The sequence below is a fragment of the Rattus norvegicus genome, chromosome 9, assembly GCF_021556685.1.
Source record: "Rattus norvegicus strain SHRSP/BbbUtx chromosome 9, alternate assembly SHRSP_T2T, whole genome shotgun sequence".
Taxonomy (NCBI): domain Eukaryota; kingdom Metazoa; phylum Chordata; class Mammalia; order Rodentia; family Muridae; genus Rattus; species Rattus norvegicus.
The window spans coordinates 96612513-96627634 of NC_141542.1; positions in this window are offsets into that span (position 1 = coordinate 96612513).

Below are 15122 nucleotides of genomic sequence, written 5' to 3' on the forward strand. Positions count from 1 at the left end.
CATCAAAAAGAAATGTTTTTATGTCTTTTTTGGTCACTTTTCCTAAAACTTTAACAAGAATGGCTATATAAAACTAATAATAATAGTAGTAACCCAATGTTTGCTGAAAGACAGACACAGGCTGACTGGTCAAACTCAAAGAGTGAGTGTTAGCAAGAGTGACTCCTACTACTGGTGACCCCAGCGGCTCCAGGAAGGCCTGGTTCGGCACCAGGTCTGTGGTGGTTAACTGTGTGGCTATAGATGGTTTGCCCCTGCACATCTGTGTTCTTACCCAGAGCCACAGGGATAAAAATGGTCCTGCCAGAGCAGTGGTTCTCAACTTGTGGATCAAGACCCCTTTGAGGGTTGGATGACCCTTTCACAGGGGTCACCTAAGACCATCAGAGAATGGTATTTACATAACAATTCATAATCATCAAAATTATAGTTATGAAGTAGCAACAAAAATAATTTTATGGTTGGGGGTCACCACACCATGATGAACTGTCTTAAAGGGTCCCCCCATTAGAAAGGTTGTGAACGACTGGCCCAGAGCTATCATTTCAGGTAGTCAACATAATACATATGAGAACTATCCAGCAGTATGTCTAAGCATGCAGTCCATACTTAGGAAGTTGATGCTACCCTCACGATAGTGCAAACATTTAATTTAGTAAGAAAACAGAGGGATGAAGTCATCACATGGACGTGAAGTCCTGACTCTAATCGGATGACTCCCGCGCTGGCCAACAAGCCGTAAGAACAATTGTACCAACTTGGGAAAATGACCTCAGAAAAATTTTCCCAATCCTATTAGTGTCCCAGGGACAAAGCAAGCCATCACCTTCCCTTATCAGAAGGTTGAACGAGTGACTCAGGGCGGAAAGAAGCCAAGAAGCCCCTTCCTGCATGAATTACACAGAAGTCACGGTTGGCAAGAAATGGGTCTCTCATATCCATAAAATACATAATTAGTCAACTCAGTTACTTAAAGCCATAAGAAGGCTGTACCAGGCATGCAAACCGAGTGAAGAATATGCAAATCATGCAGCACTTGCCAAACCTTTCTCTGAATGACGGGGGCAGGGCGGGTGGTGGATACCAAGGTGCTTCAACAAGAAGGGAAGGGAGCTGTAACCTTTATCCGTTACACAAATTATTCGGGTGTATTTTGTTGGCAATGAAAACAGATGAGGACAGCTGCAGTCCCTGCCCTTTGAAACATGAATTTTGGGGGTCCGTTTATTTTTGTTTTGTGAGGTTGTTGGAGTGTAGACTGCCCAGAATCAGTGGCAGGGTTTTTGGTTGGTGTTTTTGTTTCCTGTTAGCTATGTCTGATCATCACTGTGCCCTCTGCTCGAAGATGAACCCCAACCACAGTGGTTATTCAAGATGCAGAATAAGGTAGAACCTTTCGGCTTTAAAATAAAGAAAAAGAACAGAGTCTGTCTGTGGTGTTTCGTTTCCTAGAATGGGTTTTAAGTCAAAGATTATAGGAAGTGCCTGCATTTTGGCATATTCTAGCAATGCAGGTCACCTGTCAAAGCGGCCTTTGAGTACTTTATCTAAACAGGTGAGTGAAGTGTAGGGGTTTCGGTGGAACTCAGTAAAGGGTGTGATTGTCAGTGAACTTTCAGCAGCGCTCAACTGTACCAGCGGTTCTCTGAGGTGTTGACACATACCTATGAACCCCGCTTCTCAGGAGAAGCCCTCTCAGGAAAGCTGATACTTGTTCCTAATTTCTCAGCCGTCCCTCATTTTCACCTTCTCGGTGAGAAAACACCACTCACTGTTTTCTATCCTTCCTCCGTCTCTCAGTCTTTATCCTTTTCTGTTTTTTCTCACCTCAAAAGCAGGAGTGATGTTTACCGTTTCAGATTAAGGAAGGGTCATAGAGAGGACTCTCTTAATTGGGGGCAGTGGGTCTTCAAATCTACTCTACTATGTATAGAAAGTCCACATAGAAGGAGAGTTTATAGACAACCCAGGTTCCTTTGTGAACCCTGCCTCCGGTAGATTCAGTTTCCTGTGAAGGTCACACAGGAACCTACAAGAACCATCTCATCTAGCCCTTGAGAGCATCCGAGTGTCACTTTGAGAGTGATCGACTAGCGCTCATGATGAAGGGACGGTTGACATCCACACCTCTTCCATGCATTTCCTAAACCGCAAGCTCGGAATTTGACAATACCTCCGACCCATCTCTCTAGTGTGCCGATAAGCACTCCACTTTGCACACTGTTTCCAAGTCTACAGAGAGTTTCAGCTGCCTGAGGCTATGATGTAAGGGCCTTTAGAGTAGAAACCAAATCCCTTTAAAGAAAGTCACAGCCTGGGAGAGCCCGGTCCTCTCACATCCACATATGTAAACAAGGAAATGGTAATACAGAATGTTAAAGCAGTGCCAATGAATTCTGGTTCAGAAACTCCCATAAGATTTCTATTTGGAACCTACAAGTTGCAGTACAGATGCGAGTTCAGGTGGGTATAGTCAGTGTACAAAGTGGGACAGGGGAAAGGGGAGTGCGCCTACACACAAAAGCTCCTAAACTCATTACAAGGCCATTAAAACCACTTAAAGACAAACCCCTATGGATGTTGGAGAAGCTAGCTATGTAACCCACCCTCAGTTTAAAAAAAAAAAAACTCCATAAAGAAGGAGTCTGACATTTTCCTGAAATACTTCTTGGTTCTCCAGACACTTCTTGACTCTTCACAGACTTGTAGTCTAAGGGAGGATGAGGTCACCTCACAGCCTGGAGACCACACAAGAGCTGTTCCCTAATGCCTATCCTGCCACACAGAGTACTGCAAAAGCTCTCTGTATGCTGCTTTCCTGGCAGGTTCTTTTCCTTTTCACTTTAGGAGAATAGAAGGGAATGAGAGCCTTAACGTGGCCATCTTCAACTCTCTCAGAAGCAATTAACAACTCATAGCTGCACCTGCAAAATCCTAGCCAAGAGAAATAATAACATAACTAAAAATAAAATAAAATAAAATAAAATAATCAATCGTGTGCTTACCACACGCTAGCTCTCAGGCACAGTTGAGTTCCACATTCCCACTGGTGTTTCCTGTGATTCTATCGATTCAATTGGGGGTCTCCTGAGAGACTTGGCTGGTCTCTCACTTGCCTAGGCACACATCCATCTCCTCAAGGGTGGAGACAGGGAAGGGAGATGTTACCTGCTCTAGTCTAAGCCTCGATCTACCTGGTTCTCAAGCTGGTACAACCACTCTGGAAATCAGTCTGGAGGTTCCTCAGAAAATTGGACATCGTGCTGCCTGTGGACCCAGCTATACCTCTCCTGGGCATATACCCAAAAGGTGCCCCAACATATAACAAAGACACATGCTCCACTATGTTCATAGCAGCCTTATTTATAATAGCCAGAAGCTGGAAAGGACCCAGATGCCCTTCAACAGAGGAATGGATACAGAAAATGTGGTACATCTACACAATGGAGTACTACTCAGCTATCAAAAACAATGACTCCATGAAATTCATAGGCAAATGGATGGGGCTAGAATATATCATCCTGAGTGAGGCAACCCAATCACAGAAAAACACACATGGTATGCACTCAATGATAAGTGGATATTAGCCCAAAAGCTCAGAATATCCAAGATAAAATTCACAAACCACATGAAGCTCAAGAAGAAGGAAAACCGATGTTTCAGTCCTTCTTAGACGAGAGAACAAAAATACTCATGGAAGGAAATGCAGGGGAAAAGGGTGGAGCAGGAACTGAAGAAAAGCTCATCCGGAGACTGCCGGACCTGGGGATCCATCCCATATGCAGCCATCAAACCCAGTCACTGATGCCAAGAAGTGCTTGTAGACAGGAGCCAGATATGGACGTCTCCTGAGAGGCTCTGCCAGAGTCTTACTGATACAGATGAGGATGCTTGCAGCTAACCATTGGACAGAGCATTGGGACCCCAATGGGGGAGTTAGAGAAAGGACTGAAGGAGCTGAGGGGGTTTTCAATCACATAGGAAGAACAACAATGTTAACCAACCAGACCCCACCAGAGCTCCCAGGGACTAAACCACCAACCAACGAGTACACATGGAGGGACCCGTGACTCCAGCTGCATATGTAGCAGAGGATGGCATTGTCTGGCATCAATAGGAGGAGAAGCCCTTGGTCATGTGAAGGCCCATTTCCCCAGTGTACGGTAATGCCAGGGCAGTGAGGTGGAGTGGATGAGTAGGACTGGGATCATCCTCATAGAAGCAGGGGGAGGGGAGAGGGAGAAAAGGTCATAACATTTGAAATATAAATACATAAAATGTCCAAGAAAAATAAAATTTAAAAAAGACACAGCTGACATGCCCCTATTTGCTTTTAGTCCATGGCTCTGCAGGTCCAGCAGCTATAACACACCTTAGGAGGCCAGACCGTGGCCTCAGTACTCAATGGCAGAAAGAGAGAGACCAAAGTTTTTCTGGACCGCCACAGCCTGAGCTAACTTGGGGACATAAACTGGGCCAGCTGGCACGGACGCTCAGCAAGTGAGAGGTGTTTGGTGCCAGACCTGATGAGCTGAGCTCTGTCGCTGGGACCATGGCTTCCACAAGTCATCTTCTGGCCTGCACACACACACACACACACACACACACACACACACACACACACACACACACACTGTGGTACAGACGCACACGCACACCCGCAGGTCAATAAATGTCATTTAAAAATAAAGTGTGGGGCACTGAATGATGCTCCCTCGTCCATCACAGCTGGAATCTGATCCAGAGAGCTTTCTAGGTTTTGTTGTTGTTGTTCTCGTTTTGCTCTTAAGTTTTTTTTTTTTGGTTCTTTTTTTCGGAGCTGGGGACCGAACCCAGGACCTTGCGCTTCCTAGGTAAACGCTCTACCACTGAGCTAAATCCCCAGCCCCTGCTCTTAAGTTTTAAAGAGTTGCTTATGTATTATTTTTATGTGTGAGGACGTTTTGCTTGAGTCTAGGTGCGTGCACCCTGTGCAAGCCTGGTGCCTGCTGTGGCCAGGAGAGGGCATCCAATTCCATAAAACTGGAGTCATAATTAAGTTTGGCATCATATGGGTACTAAGAATCACACCCGAATCCTCTGGATGAGTAGCCAGTACTCTTGATGGCTAAGTCATCTCTCCACCCTGATTCAGTTTTAGCTGTAATACCCCAGAATATACCAGACCTTCCAAAAATATCTTTACTCCTGGGAGTCAGGATGAGATTGATTGATTGATTGATTGAGTTTACTTCTCAACTACAGTTTCCCTCCTCCTCTCCTCCTGGTCCCTACCTCCAACCTTTCCTTTTCCGTACCTCCCACCCCGTCTACACCTCCTATGTTTCTCTTCAGAAGAAAGAGTAGGTCTCCCGTGGATATCAACCAGCCTTGGCATATCAAGTTGCAGTAAGACTAGGCACCCCATCTCTTATAAAGGCTAGGTGAGGTCCCCCAGTAGGAGGAAAGGGCAGGACATGTATTTTTAAGAAAATGTATCCTCCCATTCTGACTTCAGAAGCTCAATGGATTGAGCTCAGGTTTGGTCCAGGAGCACTTGATGCAACATTAGGCTTAACATAGTGTCCTCGACACAGTGAACCGAGCTTTCTCAGTCTTCACACACTCCTAAGCTGGCATCTTGAACTCATATTGTCAAATGTGCCAGGGCTTCAGTTCCCTTAGTTCTGTACTAGGCAAGAGATCACTTGAGATCGCTGTGAGGTACGGTTTCTAGGTTAGTGTGGTACATTGACCAGAAGAGACAAGGGTGTGAGGACTCACTATAGCTTACAAAGATAATTAGGGCTCCAGATAGCTTGGTCCTGTGAACACACAAACACACATGTGTGCACACACACCACCCAAGATAGACCTCGGGCTGATTCTACAAAGAACTTCCTGCTGGTTACCAGGGATGGCTGTGTGTTTCAAGCTGACTTTTGATTGCCATACAGAAAGGATAATTTCAGGAAACAGGTTCTCCTGTTCCTGCCCATTCTCCACTGTCACACCAGCATATTTTTATAATCAAATAAACCCTTGTGAAATGAAGAAGGGGATAAAACTGTGAGAGATAGTTGACAGAGTCTGTTCATGAGTATTCTGTGCTTCAAGTCCCTCCTGGACCAGCAAAACTCTCATTTTTGCCTGACTTGGTGGCTTATACCTCTAATCTCAGCACGTGGAAGAAAGAGGCAGGCCAATCTCTGTGAGTTCAAGGACAGCCTTTTCTACATAGCCGGGGCTAACCAGCGATGCACAGTAAGATCCTGTCTCTAAACACTTATATTTTTCAAATAAGTTCTCAAACATTCTCAGAAGTGTCCCCCTGACATCTCTTTAGCTTTGGCCTGCTAAGAAACTGTATGAGCGGCCTCCCTTTCTTCCTTGATCTTAAGGCTCAGGAGATCCAGCCATGAGTGGCCTTTGAAAAGCTTCTTCCAAAGACATTTATTTGACCTCTCTTTGAGGATGGTGACATGGCTATAAATGGTCCAATTATCTTATTTTTCTCCTTCCACAGTCTCTCCCTCCAGGAGAGCTCTCAAATTTTTTGAGAACTACTTCTGCTGTCTTTTAAATTTACCCTAAAACCACAAGTCAAATGCAAACCTGGGACACACAAGAAGGTGAGGGAAAATCTCAAGGGTTTAGTACACGAGAAACACCACAAACTCCATCAGGGGTTCAGTATCTTGAACTCTTTACATTACTAAGTCAGAGGAAGGCTCCATGAGTTGGCACCCAGGCCTGTGCCTTGCTCTGAATGTTGCTGCCATGTCTAGAGGACTTGACCATGAGGTGTATTTTCTCCTGGGCCCCTTCAGCTTTGTGCTACATAATAAAGCACCTTTATCAGACCTCTGTCTCCACCATTCTTCAAAATAACTAAGGAATGTTGTGTTCTCTGCTTTCTTCCTTGCTGTGACAAACGCTTAACAAAGCAACCTAAGGAAGGAAGGTTTATTTTAGCCTGACATTCAAGGGATACAGTTCATCATACATTTGGTAGGAGTGGCAGCAGGGATGTGAGGCCGTTGGTAATGTACACCCACAGTCAGAAGGCAGAGGGTGAGGCCATTGTCTCCATTTTATTAAGTTTGAGCCCCAAGCCCTGAGGTGGTACCCTTAGAATGTGTTAGTACTCTATTAATGTAATCTAGATAATGCCTCACAGACATTCTCAGAGGACGGTTTCCATGGTAACTGTGAATCATGCCAAGTTGACAATCAGTGTTAACCTTCACAAATAAACACCTATTGTTTGGTGGTGAGGAACTATCTCAGTTTATTGGTAGTTACCTCAGTTAGGCTTCTATTGTTGTGATTTGTGATGGTTTGTATATGCTTGGCCCAAGGAGTGGCTCTATTTGGAAGTGTGGCCTTGGAGTAGGTAGTCACTGTGGGCATAGGCTTAAAACCTAGCTGCCCGGAAGTCAGTCTTCCACTAGCAGCCAGCAGATGATGATGTAGAACTCTCTGCTCTGCCTGCACCATGACTGCCTGGATGCTGCCATGCTCCCACCTTGAAGATGATGGGCTGAACCTCTGAGCCAGTAAGTCACTCCAATTAAATGTTGTCCTTTATAAGACTTGCCTTGGTCATGGTGTCTATTCACAGCCTTAAAACCCTAACTAAGACATGATGAAACACCATGACCAAAAAAAACTCGGGGCAGCAAAGGTTTTATTTCATCTTATAGATTCATATCACAGCCTATCACTGAACAAAAATAGGGTAGAAACTCTAACAGGGCTGGAACTTGGAAGGCAATGGTGAGTACAGAGGCCATGGAGGGGTGCTGCTTACTGGCTTGCTCCCCATGGCTTTCTCAGCTTGCTTTCTTATAGAATCCAGGACCACCAGTCCAGAGATGACATCACCCACATGGGCTGGGCCCTCTTCCATCAACTACTGATTAAGAAGATGCCCAATAGACTTTCTAACAGCCCTGTCTTAGTGAGGCACTTTCTGAATCGAGGTTCCCTCCTCTCTGATGCCTCTAGCATGTATCGAGTTAACATAAAACTAACCATCAGAGCAGTTTAAGGCTTCATTCAGTCATTCACCTTCAGGCATTATGTCTGGGCTGAAGGAACATTGGGAGGATGGAGAATCAAGCTCACCGTCTTTCCAGGACTTCCCTTACCTCAGCAATCTCAAAAGCTTCCCTTATTTCCAGTCATGATTTGCATGCTTTTCAGCTTGGGTCAATGTCTCTGGCATTCATCACTGTGTGCAGCCAGAGAATCTTAAGTGAATACAAGGTATTCTGGGATTTCAGGAAAAAAAAAAACCCAATGAGGCTGTTTAATTTGACTTAGTTGTGGTCGTTCAAACATCAGAACACCATCTGTCTTCTCTGTCCTCTTTAACTTCCTCCTTAGTGATGAAGTCTGGGATTGAAAAACTTAAACGACACAATGTGAGAGCAGAGGAGGACTGTCTTAATTAGGGTTTCACTGCTGTGAAGAGACACCATGACCATGCTACTCTCATAAAGGCAAACATTTGATTGGGGCTGGCTTACAGTTTCAGAGGTTCAGTCCATTATCATCATGGCAGGAAGCATGGTGATATGCAGTCAACCATGGTGCTGGAGAAGGAGCTGAGAGTTCTACATCTGGATTGGCAGGCAGCAGGAAAAGAGAGTGACACTGGGCCTGGCCTGAACTTCAGAAACCTCAGAGACCACCCCCAGTGACACACATCCTCCAACAAGGCCACACCTACTCCAATAAGACCACACCTCTCAATAGTGCCCCTCTCTGTGAGCCCACAGAGGCCATTTCATTCAAACCACAAGTATAGACATATTTCGTAAGTCCTGAAGAATTTACCAACTGGACCACAGCTCTGCTTTGTGAAAAAGAGGCAAGACACCAGCGTTTCAATCCAGGCACCTTACAGACTGAGATTAAAACAACCCAACAGCAAAGCTTTGGGCACCAGAAATGCGATGCTATTTCATGTATTCTCATCTTCAAAACATTTAAATATTATGGGAAGTCCCCTTGATGTGCATCCGAAACTACTGTGTTTGGAATATCCATTTGATTTAAAGTGGTAGGGCTATTCCAGTAAAATGTGAGTGACAGTCACAAGTCTCGTCACATATATCTTAATTATGCATAATTAGTCATAACATAGATAATTATTGTAGGTTACATAATTGATAATTAAAAGCAGACACTGGTGTCATATTAAAAAAAATAAAGATTTTTTTCCTCTATTAATTTAGAAATTCTAGACTGTGATTGCTTTCAGTGCTCAAGCCACAATCTTCATTGGGAGGGCAACTCAATTGGTTGTATTTAGAAATGGGACTACAGAAACAATAAAGTAAACTGACAAAGTCAATACAGCCTCGGCTGCTAGCTGCGTGTGGCCAGGCTGTCCTCATGGAGCTATGATCACGTAGTAAGGGTAGAATAAACACAGGCCATGTTGGAGCAGCCTGTGAGAGACCATTCATCAGGTCAGGTGTCCATCCATTACAGGAAAACTGTCCCACCTATAAGGTGCACATGGCCAGGCAAGGCATCTTCTGGATGGACTGGTGAATTGCTGTCCATTTTTCCAGGAAACAGGCTGAGGGTGTTTTGTTTTTAACCACACTGCAAGGAATCCCTGTGAGAGCCAACAGCACAGCCCATGAGTGGGTGAGGCCTACCATCTCTGCTGAACTCACGATCTTCAAGCCCTTAGAGCTGTACAATGAGAGAATACACACACTTTGGATGACAACAGAAGAGCAGGTGACCTGCTACACAAGCCTGAGTCAGAAGCCAAGAGGCATCTGCTAGGACATGTTCAGATTCTTTTTCCCTGTGAATATCTAGAGGATGGTATCAGTGATGTAGGACAGAAGGTAAGGCTGAATAGTGGCCCTCAAGGCCCTTCCTTTCCCTGGAGACCCACTTCCTGTAGCAAGACCCCATCTTCCAACATCTCCACAACCTCCCCAAACAGTGAAGCCACCAACCATCACTGTCGTCTTCTCAGCACTCCCTGTGTACATCATCAACCCAAGCTTGTTCAATTACGATACAAAGAAAACCTGACTATTGACACTTGTATAGAATATCAAGGCCTCAGCAAACCCATTTGCTGATCAATGTTTCCAAGGAGGAGAGATTAAGCTAGTAAAATCCCCTGATTGTCACCACATCATCAAAGAGTTAGTGACTTCAAGTTCCTTTCTGAAGGGAGAGAGAGATCTCCATCATTAGCTTAAATTAATAATAGCTTCTCACTGACAAACAGTACCGAGAGTTATGACTCATAATGAAGATACATTTCACTGACATAAATCACATCTTTAGCCTTGTAATGGCAGTGTGTGAAAGTGAGATCAAAAGACTTTGAATACAATTTCGATAATTTTACAACTTCTAAGAACACGTTAGGATCCACTTTATTTGTTCAAGTCCATATAATCATACTTAATGATCAGTGAGGTTTTTTTTATCATGATCTCCCTTTATATAATATGTAATATAATGAGAGAAGAGGAAAATCTTTCAGAAGATTTTCTTCTGTTCTCACATCACCAGTCAAAAGCAGACAGGATATATCACAAGGAAAGACTGCTTTTAATAGAATGGTCACTACTGCCTCCGAGTGGTGGGTTATTTTCAGAGTTTAAATTTCATTTCAAGAGTTAAGTTCCAGCTTAACAGGAGAGAATTCTAACACAGGGTACACGTCATTTTAAGTTTTTGTTTTGACCTAAGACTATAGCTTAGGAGTATGAAGAATACATTTTATTTAGAGAAAATTTAAGATCTCTAAAATAAATCAATGTCACAGGGTGACAGTGGCCAGGGTGATGGCTAATTTTGATTGGATAGTCATCTTGGAGAATGTGTATGAGGTCGCTTCCAGGGAAGATGAACAGAGACTATAAAACTCTCTGTTGGTGAGGGTCAGTTCCTAGGCTGACATTTCTGACTGAACAAAAGGGGGAAAGGAGCCCAGCTAAACACCAGCCTTCGTCTCTCTTCTGATTCCTCCCTACGGATGTGATGTAACCAGCCACCTCTGGCTCCACCCTCCCACGCCCACCCTGTCACACCTCCCCTGCCACGATGACGAACTGCATCCCTCTCAAACTCTAAGCCAGGAGAAATCCTTTGTTTCTTCAGTTGATTATCATGAGGCCTTTGGTCAAGGGGTGAGGAAAGTAACCCATATGCCCATCTGTGTCCTCAGCCATCTGTGCCCTGTGAACAAACAGATCGCTCCAAGTGCTCAGGGTCTTTCCCCAGGACGTGCTCCTGGACCCCCATGCTATGCTCTCTTGGCAGCAATGCCATCTTCAATCCCTGAAAAGGCAGGAGGACCGCCGGGCTCTTAAGACGCCTCCTTGTTTATAAAATAACTCTGTAAAAAGAAATGTGTTATTGTCAAGCAGAGCACATCTCCCGCACTTAGTGGTTTGTTTTCTTTTTTTGTTTTTTTTTCCTCATAATGGTGGATTCACACTTGAGTTGGTCAAAAAAATAAAGATGTGGCTACAGTTAAGAAGGGGTGAACTTAAGCAAATTGTACACTCATGCAGATTGACAGCTAGCAACATAATTGGAGTAGATCTGACCTAACCCAACGATTAGCATGGTTTTGGAATTTTTACTAACTGAACCATTATAGTGCCTTGGCTCTTTCTTAGCCTTGAAGTAGGCTGAGTAAACTAAGAAAATGGGGGAAAATGACAACGTGGTCTTTGAGGAAAAGAATGGATAGTAACATCCAAATCGTGGGCACCTCCAGGAGAGCCGACAAGGCACGCACAAACTGAGGAAGCCTCTACAGGCCAGCAGGCCAGGCTAGGACCCTGGTGCATGGGAAGCCACTCAGCATGTACAGGAGGGCAGGCTGCAGAGGCCTGTGGATCCCGCCTAACACCATGTGTGGCTGAGAGAATCCTGGAAGAGCAGGTAAAGCGTGCCAACCAGGGGAAGGAACCGGGGAAAATAAGAAGAGTAAAGATGACTCTGGATAAAGACAGAACCCACAACACACAAGAGCTTCTTCTCAAAAACTACAAACCTCTCATTTTAAAAGTATAAACTCTGTGGGCTTTCTTTACCCCGTTGCACTACCAGGGGGCATTTCAGACATCAAATGTCACACACCCACACATACACACATATTATAATAGTGTTTTGTGGAGAGCTTTTGGGGCCACCTGGCAGGAATTTGGACCAGGACAAGGAAGTTAGCTCAGGCAGGAATCTGATTTTGGACTAAAACAAAGAAGTAGGCTTCAGGCAAGAGTATGACTTTGGACTAGGACAGGAAGTAGACTCAAGTATCTTGGTCAACCTGATAAGCCCTTAAAAACAGTGATCATGGGACTTTGTTTATTGCCTTGCTTGTTCCTTTACCTAGAACTGACCTTATGACTTGTATGTAATTAAAATGGTATAAAAGAAGACTAGAAAAAAATAAACCCTCCTCAGCCTCAGAACTGGCTGCGGTCATGCTATGATGTTGTCTAATTGTATTTTCCTTTTAGTCCTTGCTTCTGCACTGGAGAACCTGTTGACTGACTGAGCTGGCTTGGTCAGTGTTTATCTATTAGGAAGGATAAAACCAGGTCCTTTGCTAGAGAATGAATGGAACTGAATTAAGCCAGACTCAAAAGAGACAAAATCACATTTATCTCCTATGTTGAATATAAACTTTTTATAAAGTACATTAAATGGTTGAAGAACTGTAGAAGGGACAGGAGGTGACAGGAGAGGGTGTAGTCTATCAAGTATGTTCAAAGCACCTTAGATACTTGTATGAAATCGTGCAATAAAACCCACTATTCTGCACAGCTAATATACACTAATTCTAAAAGGGAAGGTGTTATAGGTGTTAAAGATGAAAGGGATGGAGACAAAAAGGTCAATCTGGGGATGGCAAAAGACCCAGAATATTATTAGGACAACCTATTAGCAAAACATTGTCATGGAAGCCCACAGGCAGCCATTAAAGGCTCGTTGTCATTACAGAGGCGATGTCACAACTAGTGACAGAAACCAATGAGGGGCTGGAGAGAAGGGTCGGTGATTAAGAGCCCCTGATGCTCACAAAGGACCCAGATAGCATCTCAGAACCCAAGATCATCTGCTCATAACTGCCTGTGACTCCCGCACCAGAGGATCTGTCGCCCTCTTCTGGTCGATGTAAATATTGCATCTGCATGCATGTACGGACACAGACACATACCCATAACTTAAAATATAATACTAAACTTAAAAATTGAAAACTTGAGTGAGAGTTGCATAGAGGTTAGTAAACCTTACAATCTAGGACTTTCCTATTTTGGAAATCAAAGCTTCTTTATGGCGAAAAGAAAACGTGGAAATGTACTCCAAGAATATTACGCATTTGCATGAAAACAGCTGTATATATAATAAAATTAATCTTTAAAATGAAAAGTTTTAAAATGTTTACACTCGTTTAGATCAATGAAAGTCTAGGGCTTTTTTTTTAAATAAGTCTTTGTTTGTATTTTCAGTAGGCAGCCCGATTGTATAATGATCTCTTCGGCCCTGTCCCAAATACTCTGCCTCAAAATTAGAAGTGCCCATGCTGTCTTCCTGACAGTTAACACAGAGGAATTTAAAATATTTGTCTGGGAAACAATGTCTTAAACAGCTTGAGTTCTTCCTAGTCCATCTAGCCTGGCTTGATCTAAGCTACTGAATTTGGTCCACCCGAGAATAGATGTGGGCTGCAGGAACCTCAGCTTTTAATGGCGTTGGGTGCCCCCCCTTTTTTTTGCCCTTTGGAAATTAAATTTGTGTTTCGTAATTTACAAAAATTATTATAAATATGCGTAGAGAAGCAAAGCACGCCATAAAAGAACGTATCCAAAGCAAACAAAGAGGAATCCATTGTTAAAAGAATTCCGTCCACTCTCAGGATGAAAACACTTCCATTTCTTCCCATAAGGTGGCGATAGGACCCCGCTCACTTACTGCAGATGCTGCTCACGGCTCTCCAGGAACCCGTGATTATGGAATGAAAAATTTTTAAAAAACCGAGAATGTGTCCTGCTGACTTTAACACCTTTTCCCTGTAAAGGTCAAGACATTTTTCAACGAAGACGAATTCGTTGAATTAGTATTTTCTGAACACTGCTGTACAGAAAGTCCATGGATTCTTGATTTTATTTTAAAAATTAATTTAATCTAATTCTAATTACATCAGTTCCTCGCCCCCTCCAACACCTCAAACTGATGGCCTGCTTTTCTTTTATTATTACTAATACATATATGCTTGGATATATGAATGCCACCTGCTGAGTCCAGTTAGAACTCCTTGTGTTTATGATTTCTATGATAATTTTGTACTGGATAACCAGGGACCTCACCCTGTTGAAGACCAGCCATCCATCTCTGTAGTTGACTGTAGTTGTTTGACCCCCACGAGATTCCCTCCTTCCATGAAATCATTGTCCAGGTCTTCTGTCAGCAGCCATCATTGACGTACCAAGAGTGTAGCTTTCCTGTCACTTCTCGACACAACATAGACAAACAAAAGCCCCTGTACTGAATGTGAGGAACTTCTGTTTGAGTTGTTGGTTAGGACAGTCCAAGTGACTCCCAAAGCAATATAGGCTGCGTCTCTTGCCCTTGGCTGCCTCTCAGAGGTTGAAGGTACGTCCCTGTTGCGAAGACACCACACACCAGACACAGGACTCTGAATATTTTAGCTGGAACTAACCTGAAACCCCCTTCCTACAGTTTAATGCTCACAATACCAGCAGGTGCTATGCAAGCTGACAATTGGCCTATCCAGCTGTGATGCTCATGAACCACAACAATGGGAACCACAGTATGGGAAGACCTGCCTTAAGGTTCAATAGTGGCTCGCAGATCTCGGTAGCAACCAACACCTGTGTAAGCCACTAGGAAGCCAATAGGAAGGAAATCTTGACTGGTACTAGAAATCTAGTCAACTCCTTTGTGTTAGCAAGACCTTGGATCTTAGAAGAGGACCTGCTTCTACCATTTTACAAGATTGTGTGTGGGGGGGGGGGGTGTGTGTGTGGGTGTGTGTGTGTGGGTGTGTGTTCCAGGATAATAATCTTGGTACTTAGTTACTTAGTTCAGGCATCTAGAACTGGACCGACTCCTGG